Below are 13074 nucleotides of genomic sequence, written 5' to 3' on the forward strand. Positions count from 1 at the left end.
GTAAAGACTAATATGAGGGGCAGGATGAGACATATGGTGAGACCGTGAATTTCCTCTCTAATTGGGTGACCTTTCAGCTGTCACTAATAGAGTATTTTAACCAGGTGAAGTATTGCTGGAAGAATGTCTTAGACAAATAAAACTGATTTATATAAGGCACTGACACAGGAAAACCTTGGTGTGTTTGAGGACCAACAAATCACCCACTATAGTTAGAGCATACTAAGTAAACTGTACTGGGTTTGGAGAGATATTGAGAGGACATGACTCTTAGGCCAGTCTGTATCTAATGTTACTTTGATGTATTATTTTAGAATATTCAATTCTCTCAGAGAATATAAGAAAATGAGGAGTTAGCATATTTGAAATTGCATCAAGATAATTTCCAAGAGGACAGTATATTATTCTTAATTCTAACTAAGGAAAAAAAATATGCAGAGTAACAAGCATTACAATGCAATCTTTTAGAAATATTTTTTTTTTTACCTTTTCTTTTTTTTTTCCATTTATTTTTATTAGTTGGAAGCTAATTACTTTACATTATTCTAGTGGTTTTTGTCATACATTGACATGAATCAGCCATGGATTTACATGTATTCCCCATTCCGATCCCCCCTCCCACTTCCCCCTCCACCCGATCCCTCTGGGTCTTCCCAGTGCACCAGGCCTGAGCACTTGTCTCATGCATCCAACCTGGGCTGGTGATCTGTTTCACCCTAGATAATATACGTTTCAATGCTGTTCTCTTGAAACATCCCACCCTCGCCTTCTCCCACAGGGTCCAAAAGTCTGTTCTGTATATCTGTGTCTCTTTTTCTGATTTGCATATAGGGTTATCGTTACCATCTTTCTAAATTCCATATATATGCATTAGTACACTGTATTGGTCTTTATCCTTCTGGCTTACTTCACCCTGTATGATGGGCTCCAGTTTCATCCATCTCATTAGAACTGATTCAAATGAATTCTTTTTAATGGCTGAGTAATATTCCACTGTGTATATGTACCACAGCTTCCTTATCCATTCGTCTGCTGATGGGCATCTAGGTTGCTTCCATGTCCTAGCTGTTATAAACAGTGCTGTGATGAACACTGGGGTGCACGTGTCTCTTTCAGATCTGGTTTCCTAGAAATGTGTTTTTAGATATGCTTTTAAAAATATGATATTCCATATCCTATCTGGAAAAATTGTTATGGGTTAAAGAGATGACATATAAATACATTTAGAAGACTCTAGTAATATTTAATCTGTTTTCAGATTATTCCAGAAACAGAATGTTCCAGCATCCCAGTGGCCCCCTCCCTGCAACCCACTCTGCTTTCTTGTAGTTAACAACAAATTAACTACAAGTTAACTACACTAACCTCCCAAAAAGTAAAAAAAGCATGACTTCTAATAATATAGATTAACTGTACAATTGCTGAGATCTATTCTTGTTTTTTTTTTATTCAAAACATGAAAGATTAATAAACATTATCACATGTAGCTTTGCACACACTTTTCTACTTGTTTATTTGACATCCTCATCCCTTTCACTATTTGCATCAGAAGTCAATCACACTAGTACCCTGATCCCAGCCTTTAGAACTGTGAGAAATATTTCTCCCCCTAAGGTACTCAGTCTATGGTATTCTGTTATAGTAGCCCAAAATAATGAAGACACTGAGCTCATTTCCCAGCCATATTACATGTACTTATTCCTTTCATTAACAAAGTAGAATAGATTAAAACATGGTTTCTTTTATCTAAATTTGAGGTTCCATTTTTGATGGTCGGTCATACTCACCTGCAGTCTAGCTAAGATGCAAAAAACAAAAATGATGTGGAATATTGCTTATATTAAAAAGAAATATAGCAACCTCTCTACTTGGCAAAACTTTTCCAGCTCCAACATCTATATTTTTACTTTCAAAATTATCTCTTCAGTACACATCTACATTTACTACTTATTTCCATTCACCCAATTAGCATCTCCTTGTTTAATAGTAGTATTCAGGGTTTTCAAATTTCACAAGAATAATTATTGCTTCCTCTTGGGGCTTTGCCATCTTTGTCTTCTCAAGAGCACAGAGTTGTACCTACCCACCTGAGTAAGGCATGTCTTCTCATCCTTCCATTACCCATAAAAATCTAATATAGTCACAATGTTATTCATAATTTATTTTTCTAGCAGGCACAGAAAACATATATGTATAATTTATAGATAATAAAATATTACTTTGTGCAACATACCTCTATAATTTATAGACACATATTTCCAAAAGAAAAACACATCTATATATTAACATGTAACAAAATCAAAACAATGAGAATAGTTAACATTTACTGACAATCAGGAACTACATATTTTCATTTAATAAACTTCAAATATCCATAGTTTTGCTGAAGACACTGGATTTTAAGAGGGTCTATATCAGTGGCTTACCAATGGTGCTTTTGTCCCCCAGAAAATATTTTATGATATTTAGGGTACTTTTGATTGCTATGACTGGGAGGTTACTACTGGAAACTATAGACTAGAAGCCTGAAGTGCTACTAAGCATCCTTCTGCACACACAATACACGTCCTCCTACAGCCCCCAATATGAACAATAAAGTATTACTTGGTTGAAAATGGCCATAGTGCTGGCACTGAGAATCTCGGCTATATAGGATAGATAACCTGTCCACAATTACACTGTCAGTTATTAGTAGAGCCGAAATAAGGATTGCTGTTGTTGAGTCACTAAATCGTGTCTGACTCTTTGCGACCTCATGAACTGTAGCACGTCAGGCTTCTCTGTCCTGTGGCTGGTGCCAGGACAGGCGGGAGCCCCAGGAAAGAACTATGATTCTGACCGCACAATGTTTAAAAGATTGAATCAACCAGACTAAAACCTCTCCCCAGAAAGAAGCACAGCATCAAGCAGTGGGACCACGAGAGGAGCATGGAGAAAGAAGAAAAACTTTCAAATCTATTCTTGTGATAGACTGAGCCCAACCTGCCTCTGAGTGTTTGAGGGTCTCCTATGGAGACATGGGTCATCAGTGGCCTGCCATGGGGACAGGGGCAGTAGCAGTCCTGGGAGTCACAGGTTGGCATAAATCCTCTTCTTGGAGATCTCCAGGAGCCCTCCCATAGAGTCTGCAGACCCCATAATGGGGCTGCCTCAGGACAAACAACTAACAGGGAGGGAGCACAGCCCCACTCATCAGCAGACGGTGAGATTAAAGAAATATTGATAATAATTTGGAAATTATAAACTAGTAAACTGGTCCAAATTGTCCTGAGATTAATTATACAGTATATGAGAAAAAGAAAATAATACATAATCTTTATAGACTTTAAAACAATCTTCTAGCACTACTTAATGATCATGAAAAAACAAAAACATGCAATTGTGTTTAGGATTCAAGAGGGGAAAGCTATCAATATCCACAAAATTTTCATTTGAAAAATTCCCCCAAACTATGTAATCCATAAGCATCAGTGATAGGCACATTGGTGCATTTGGTGACTTTCTACATTGATACCAACTGTGCAGTTTCACTTTGGCTTCTCACTTCATGAGCGAAAAGTTATGTCACATATCTATGACCTATGTTATTCTCAGAGGACTTTCCAGTTTTAATAGGTTATCCTGAAGTTATCCCACAACCACAGAAAATCTTGATTACAATGATACTTCTCATTTCTGCACCCTCCCAGCCCTTGGATCAACTGGAACATTTCCACATTTTTCACCAGTATATCTGTGTTGGCCCAGAAGATATGTTTATTGATTCATTTGTACACCTTTAACATTTGAAACATATAATGCCGTAAATAAAGTAACCTCATTACTGTCCAACAAAGTTTCATCAATAGAAAAAATGGAAGCAAATTATTCTTTTAGCTATTTTGCTATTTAACATACTTTGGTTTAAAAAGCTGTTTCCCTGATTGATTCTCCACACCTGTGATCAATTAGAGAAGAATAGGTACACATATACTTTTAAATGTTGAAGCCCTGCTTATAACTACGTGTCATTATTTATTAAGCACTTACAACTTAATTAACATGTGGATTTAAGTTTAAATTAAATGTAAGTGAAAATAATATTCTTCCTTCTGGCAGTACTAGCTTCTGAGGCAACTGAAAAGTATAGGACCAAATTTTAATACTCAAAACACCCCTTGAAGGTATTTGTCTAATCTGACTTTTTTCAGTCTTATCTCCATTACTGTTAACCAAGTGTGTGTCTGTGTGTGTGTGTATATATACACTCATGTACACATAAGTGTGTTTATCCAGAAAGAAGTAAAATCATAAAGCTATGAAATCATCTTAAAAGATGAACCAAATTGACAGCTTTTCTCTAAAACTCCATAACCTGACCCTTTCTTTTCCTCTTCTCTTCCAGCAGGTTCTGGTTGTTGGTTCTTCCGAGCTCCCAAATATGCTTACCATACCCTATTATACTCATATATACTCTCTTTGAGCAAGTTATCTATTATCTCTCATATTTATATACTTATTATCTCCCTGCATTAATAGATAGTGCACTCTTTCTTGAAGGCAAGAATAAAGCTTTTATCATCCTTGTATTTGGAGTGAAGAGTAATTATTCAAGAATGCTACAGGGATTTAAATTTAAACATGACACACTCATAAAAGCTCAATTTTAGGGCTCTTTCTTTCCCTTTTTCTTTTTGGCTGGAAATGCTGAATCTAGCATTGCTAATGTGAAATCAGTTTTTGTTCTACAATAATATAATTCGGACGACTTATTTTTTTCTGACAACTGCTACATGAGGAAAAGCCCAGTTTTAAAAGATGGACAACTGAACTATTATTCTGTAAGTATTTAGAGAAAATGGTCACATATCTATTTGAACTCAATTCATGCAATAACACTACATCTGGACATGTGCAACAGGGTAGTGGGGAATGCAATGCAAAGCAAAGCAAAGTTTTATGTTCTGAGGACTACAAAAACATAATATGTAAGAAAATATTTAAATTTTGACATTTCTAAAATGTGTAAAGACACCTCTTCTGTACTATTATTTGTGAATAATATATTACAAAACATGATGACAAGATGTTTGCCCCTGAGAAGCACCAAGGATGTTATTTTTCAGAAATATTTTGTATGTAATTATAAGTTTGTTTTTCAGAGCATTCAAATGTCCTGATGACATATACAATCTACAGACAATAATACAGGGAAAAAAAATCAGTGCCAAAATAAACAAAAGTAGAGCTTCCCTGATTGCCCAGTGGTTAAGAATCTGCCTTGCATTACAAGGGACACCAGTTCGATCCCCAGTTTGGGAAGATCCCACATGTCTCAGAGCAGCTAAGCCTGTACATCACAACTGCTGAGCATGTGCTCTAGAGCCTGCCTGCCTTAACTACTGAGCCCAGACATTGCAACTACCGAAGCCCACGCCTACAGCCTGTGCTCCGCAACGAGAGGAGACACCACAATAAGCTGTCCGCACACCGCAAGAAAGGAGTCTCCAATTGCCACAATTAGAGAAAGTCTGTGTGTAGGAACAACCTACCACAGCCAAAAAATAAACAAATATCCTAAAAAAGAAACAAAAGTAGATAAAGGAGAATAGTCATTTATTTATTTATTTGGATAGATAAGTAAGCTAATGTATTGGGGATATACTACTAGAAAGATTACTAAAATTTGCTAAAATACTATTAAATGTTTGCTGTGTTGAATGAAAAGGCTAGACAGCATTAAAAAAAAAAAAAAAAAAAAAACTTCAATACAGTTGACTATTAAACATTTACCTTGAGAAACTAGTGGAATTTTGGAACTTTTCTGGATAGCATATTTTTCTGTCTTTTTGAGTCTTTCATTACATGGAAGAGTTAGCTGATTATTTTATTTTTCCTCCCAAAGGATTATGGTATAAATGATAGGTAGAATTCACCCATATTTATTAGCAAAATATACACATTAGAAATTATATAATCTCGGATTGATTAGTTCTGCTTTTAGTCCACTGAATTACATGGTTTCTTTGAAAGATAGGAAGACTATTTTAAAAATCAAGAGAACATTTATAAGAGACAAATAGAAATGTCTCTGGTTTTATGAATTATTAAAGAAATATATTGGAAAACTCAATACCATTCATATGAAATTAATTCCAAAATATGGTGAAAAAGCTGAATATGAACATCCAAAAATTAAATGAACTTCATGCTGTATGACCTCAAAGAGGTTCAAACCAAGACATACTGTAATCAAATTGTGGAAAGACAAAGATGAAGAGAGAATCTTGAAAGCTGCAAGAGATAACTGACATCACATACAAAGGATCCTCAGTATTATCATCAGTAGTTTTCTAACCAGAAACATTGAAAGCCAGAGGCAGTGAGTCATATATTTAAAGTGCCTAAGAAAAAAACAAAACAAAACTTCCAAGCAAGAATCTCATATCTGGTAAGAAATATCCTTCAAACATGAGGAAGAAATATTCGCAAATAAACAAAACCTGAGGAAGTCTGTTACCACTAGGCTTGTTCTGAAAGAAGTTCTAACAAGATTCCCGCAGGTTGCAATAAAAGAACACCAGGCAGTAACTAGAAAGCCATATAAAGAGAGAACGATTTCAGTAAAGGTAAAAACATGGGCAATCCTGAAATCTAGCATTATTGTAACAATGGTTTATGGCTCCATTTTTTTTGTGTGTTCTATATGATTTAAGAGACTAATACATTATAAAATTATTAGTCTAAAAGCTAATATTATTATAGCTTCAGATTGTAACTCTTTTTTGATTTTTAAATAATTTGATACTAATATATTAAAAATGGTTACTCTATGATTTTGGACACACAATGTGCAAAGATGTAATTTGGTGGCATCAATAAGTGAAAAGAGCGGGGATGGAAGTGTAACTGAGCAGAGTTTTTCTATGTTATTGAAATCCAGCTAGCATAAATTCAAATTAGAACATTTAATGTTAGGATGCTAAATATAATTTCCATGGTAACCAAAAAAAAAAAAAAATAGTTACAGAATATACAGAAAAGGACATCAGAAGGGTATTAAAATGTTTCACTAGAAAAAACCAGCTGAGCACAAAAGAGACAGTAATGTAGGAAATGAGGGACCAAACAAAGCTACAAGACATGTATAATAGAAAAGAAATAGAAAAATTAAGCCCCTCCTTATCAGTAAGTAACTTAAATATACATGGACAAACTTTCCAATCAAAAGAAAGAGACTGGCAGAATGAAATTAAAAACAAACAAACAAACAAAACAAACATGATTCATATGTATGCTACCTACAAGAGACTTACTTTAGATCCAAAGACATAAATAGGTAGGGAAACACTGGAAAAAGGTCTTTCATGCAAGGGTGGGCTATACTAATATAAGACAAATCAAATACTTTAAATAAAAAAGGTTTCCAAGATCCAAAAAAGACATAATATATTAATAAAAGTTTCAACATATCAAGAAGGCATAGTAATTATAAATATCTATGTCCCTAATAATAAACCATCAAATTATATGAAGCAAGCAGTTACAGAATTCAGGGAGATAGACATTTCTAAAATAATAAAGATTTCATTATCAGATTTTAATAATGAGTAGAGCAACTAGACAAAAGATAAGTAAGGAATAAAGGACTTGAAACACACAACTAGATAAAACAGACATATACAGGATAGTCTATCTGTTGGGAAGGAAGATCCAGACTACCAGTCCCAAGTGAGGTTTCCCACGATATGAAGGATGGCAAAAGTCACAATGCCAACCATCAGAAGTATTTGCTCACAGACATAAGTGAGCATACTCTTACAGGTTTGGAGTTTTCAAGAAAGACTCAACTCACAAGTCACTGGTAGAGCAATGCTTTACATAAGAAAGGAAATGAGATACAACAAAATCAGTACCTATAAAGTGTGCAGGTCTCCCATGGCCAGCAGGCCCCTCCCCATAGTTGATTGGGGTGATGAATAGCATGCACCCCCCTTATGATGCAGGTGAAGATCCTCTTCCCTTCCTGCAGGGACAGATATACTGGTGGAACTGGCCAAATGCCATATAATGCACACCGTCAAGCAGAACAAAGAAGTCCACTGTGTACTCAGAACAGGGGAAAGGCTTTTCCTAAGAAGGAAGAAGAGTCTGTTGCCAAGCACTAAATGCATACCCAGCTTTCCTAAAGTGCACTCTTCTAAATCTGGTGGGGTTTTTTGGTTTTGTTTTGTGTATATAATACACACACTTTTAGTTTGCTCTCCATCAGTTTTGTTCATTTGTTCAAGATCCCCGTGGATATCAAAATTTTCTAAAGCTCAAGTCCCTTATAGTTGGCCCTCCTTATTTGTGAGTTCTGTGTCTGCAGATATGGAGGGCCCGCTGTAAAAAGTTGGCCCCATCAATTTCCTATACAGACCTACATATAAAATCCATGCTTTCATAATTAGTAATTTCACACACACATATATCTTTGAATTGCTGGTTCTGTATGTTCAAAGCTTACATTTATGAGTACTTTCTGCTCTTGCTGCTAAGTCGCTTCAGCCGTGTCTGACTCTCTGTGACCCCATGGACTGCAATCCCCCAGACTCTTCTGTCCATGGGGATTCTGGAGGCAAGAATCCTGGAGAGGGTTGCCATGACCTCTTCCAGGGAGTACTTTCTAGTCCTATTTAATTTTGAGATAATTTTACCAGAAGAGTATTTTTGCACATTTCCAGCTTTGAGGTAAATTTCTAAAATCAATAAAGATATCATGACATACTAGATTTTCAACATTTTCAACACTGAATCTTTAATTTATACAGATTTTATGTTTCAGATTTGATTTTTAATTAGAAAAGGGCTGCCAAGGTAAGGTATTTGAGAATTTAAAGAAAACTCATTTAAATGTTTCTTATATTGGAATGTAGGAGTCATTGTTCCTTCCCCCAGACATGCTCAATTTCAGAAGAACTTTACACCTTCCAAGCTAACCTCTAGATGAGATTTTAACTGTCCTCATTCTTTAATTAAGCACACAGAATCTTTAAATTAAACTTATCTTTGTTTCTTATTTATGAAACTGAGAATTAAGATACTAAATTTATGGTAAAATTATTAGATTAGGTGAAACACTACATGCATAATGCATCTATTATATAATAGGCACTCAATAATTCTAGTTACTTTTCTATTCATTCCATTCATTCATTCTTTTTTTTTTAACTTCTATCACTCTGCCTGATGTTTTATTTTATTTTATTTCATTTATTTTTATTAGTTGGAGGCTAATCACTTCACAATACTGCAGTGGTTTCCGCCATACATTGATATGAATCAGCCGTGGATTTACATGTGTTCCCCATCCCGATCCCCCCTCCCGCCTCCCTCCCCACCCCATGCCCCGGGTCTTCCCAGTGCAACAGCCCTGAGCACTTGTTTCATGCATCCAACCTGGGCTGGTGATCTGTTTCACCCTTGATAATATACATGTTTTGATGCTGTTCTCTCAGAACATCCCACCCTTGCCTTCTCCCACAGAGTCCAAAAATCTGTTATGAACATCTGTGTCTTTTTTTCTGTTTTGCATATAGGGTTATCGTTATCACCTTTCTAAATTCCATATATATGCGTTAGTATACTGTATTGGTCTTTATCTTTCTGGCTTACTTCATTCTGTATGATAGGCTCCAGTTTCATCCATCTCATTAGGACTGATTCAAATGCATTCTTTTTAATAGGTGAGTAATATTCCATTGTGTATATGTACCACAGCTTCCTTATCCATTCGTCTGCTGATGGGTATCTAGGTTGCTTCCATGTCCTGGCTATTATAAACAGTGCTGCAATGAACATTGGGGTGCACTTGTTTCTTTCAGATCTGGTTTCCTCGGTGTGTATGCCCAGGAGTGGGATTGCTGGGTCATATGGAAGTTCTATTTCCCGTTTTTTAAGGAATCTCCACACTGTTCTCCATAGTGGCTGTACTAGTTTGCATCCCCACCAACAGTGTAAGAGGGTTCCCTTTTCTCCACACTCTCTCCAGCATTCATTGCTTGTAGACTTTTGGATAGCAGCCATTCTGACTGGCATGTAATGGTATCTCATTGTGGTTTTGATTTGCATTTCAAAGATAATGAGTGATGTTGAGCAACTTTTCATGTGTTTGTTAGCCATCTGTATGTCTTCTTTGGAGAAATGTCTGTTTAGTTCTTTGGCCCATTTTTTGATTGGGTCATTTATTTTTCTGGAATTGAGCTTCAGGAGTTGCTTGTATATTTTTGAGATTAATCCTTTGTCTGTTGCTTCGTTTGCTATTATTTTCTCCCAATCTGAGGTCTGTCTTTTCACCTTGCTTATTTTTGTTGTGCAAAAGCTTTTAAGTTTCATTAGGTCCCATTTGTTTATTTTTGCTTTTATTTCCAATATTCTGGGAGGTGGGTCATAGAGGATCCTGCTGTGATTTATGTTGGAGAGTGTTTTGCCAATGTTCTCCTCTAGAAGTTTTATAGTTTCTGGTCTTACATTTAGATATTTAGTCCATGTTGAGTTTATTTTTGTGCATGGTGTTAGAAAGTGTTCCAGTTTCATTCTTTTACAAGTGGTTGACCAGTTTTCCCAGCACCACTTGTTAAAGAGGTTGTCTTTTTTCCATTGTATATCCTTGCCTCCTTTGTTGAAGATAAGGTGTCCATAGATATGTGGATTTATTATCTCTGTGCTTTCTATTCTGTTCCATTGATCTATATTTCTGTCTTTGTGCCAGTACCATACTGTCTTGATAACTGTGGCTTTGTAGTAGAGTCTGAAGTCAGGCAGGTTGATTCCTCCAGTTCCATTCTTCTTTCCCAAGATTGATTTGGCTATTTGACGTTTTTTGTATTTCCATACAAATTGTGAAATTATTTGCTCTAGTTCTGTGAAGAATACCATTGCTAGCTTGATAGGGACTGCATTGAACCTATAGATTGCTTTGGGGAGTATAGACATTTTGACAATATTGATTCTTGCAATCCATGAACATGGTATATTTCTCCATCTATTTGTGTCCTCTTTGATTTCTTTCATCAGTGTTTTATAGTTTTCTATGTATAGATCTTTTGTTTCTTTAGGGAGATATACTCCTAAGTATTTTATTCTTTTTGTTGTAATGGTGAATGGTATTGCTTCCTTAATTTCTCTTTCTGTTTTCTCATTGTTCGTGTATAGGAATGCAAGGGATTTCTGTGTGTTAATTTTATATCCTGCAGCTTTACTATATTCATTGATTAGCTCTAGTAATTTTCTGGTAGATTCTTTAGGGTTTTCTATGAAGAGGATCATGTCATCTGCAAACAGTGATAGTTTCACTTCTTCTTTTCCTATCTGGATTCCTTTTATTTCTTTTTCTGCTCTGATTGCTTTGGCCAAAACTTCCAAAACTATGTTGAATAGTAGTGGTGAGAGTGGGCACCCTTGTCTTGTTCCTGATTTTAGGGGAAATGCTTTCATTTTTTTTACCATTGAGGGTAATGCTTGCTGTGGGTTTGTCATATATAACTTTTATTATGTTGAGTTATGTTCCTTCTATTCCAGCTTTCTGGAGAGTGTTTATCATAAATGGATGTTGAATTTTGTCAAAAACTTTTTCTGCATCTATTGAGATAATCATATGGTTTTTATCTTTCGATTTGTTAATGTGGTGTATTACATTGATTGATTTGAACATATTAAAGAATCCTTGCATTCCTGGGATAAAACCCACTTGGTCATGATGTATGATTTTTTAATATGTTGTTAGATTTTGTTTGCCAGAATTTTGTTAAGGATTTTTACATCTATGTTCATCAGTGATATTGGCCTGTAGTTTTCTTTTTTTGTGGCATCTTTGTCTGGTTTTGGAATTAGGGTGATGGTGGCCTCATAGAATGAGTTTGGAAGTTTACCTTCTTCTGCAATTTTCTGGAAGAGTTTGAGTAAAATAGGTGTTAGCTCTTCTCTAAATTTTTGGTAGAATTCAGCTGTGAAGCCATCTGGTCCTGGGCTTTTGTTTGCTGGAAGATTTCTGATTACAGTTTCGATTTCGTTGCTTGTGATGTGTCTGTTAAGATCTTCTATTTCTTCCTGGTTCAGTTTTGGAAAGTTATACTTTTCTAGGAATTTGTCCATTTCTTTCAAGTTGTCCATTTTATTGGCATAGAATTGCTGGTAGTAGTCTCTTATGATCCTTTGTATTTCAGAGTTGTCTGTTGTGATCTCTCCATTTTCATTTCTAATTTTGTTGATTTGGTTCTTCTCCCTTTGTTTCTTAATGAGTCTTGCTAACAGTTTGTCAATTTTGTTTATTTTTTCAAAAAAACCGGCTTTTAGCTTTGTTGATTTTTGCTATGGTCTCTTTTGCTCCTTTTGCATTTATTTCTGCCCTAATTTTTAAGATTTCTTTCCTTCTACTAACCCTGGGGCTCTTCATTTCTTCCTTCCCTAGTTGCTTTAGGTATAGAGCTAGGTTATTTATTTGACTTTTTTCTTGTTTCTTGAGGTAAGCCTGTAATGCTATGGACCTTCCCCTTAGCACTGCTTTTACAATGTCCCATAGGTTTTGGGTTGTTGTGTTTTCACTTTCATTAGTTTCTATGCATATTTTGATTTCTTTTTTGATTTCTTCTATGATTTGTTGGTTATTCAGAAGCGTATTATTTAGCCTCCATATGTTTGAATTTTTTTTTTTTTTTTTTTCTCCTGCAATTGAGATCTAGTCTTACTGCATTTTGGTCAGAAAAGATGACTGGAGTGATTTCAGTTTTTTTGAATTTACCAAGGCTAGATTTATGGCCCAGGATGTGATCTATTCTGGAGAAAGTTCCGTGTGCACTTGAGAAAAAGGTTAAACTGATTGTTTTGGGGTGAAATGTCTTATAGATATCAATTAGGTCTAGCTGGTCCATTGTGTCATTTAAAGTTTGTGTTGCCTTGATAATTTTCTGTTTAGTTGATCTATCCATAGGTGTGAGTGGGGTATTAAAGTCTCCCACTCCTATTGTGTTACTGTTAATTTCCCCTTTCATATTTGTCAGCATTTGCCTTACATATTGCGGTGCTACTATGTTAGGTGCATATATATTTATAATT

This window comes from Dama dama, chromosome 6 (genome assembly GCF_033118175.1).
Source record: "Dama dama isolate Ldn47 chromosome 6, ASM3311817v1, whole genome shotgun sequence".
NCBI lineage: Eukaryota > Metazoa > Chordata > Mammalia > Artiodactyla > Cervidae > Dama > Dama dama.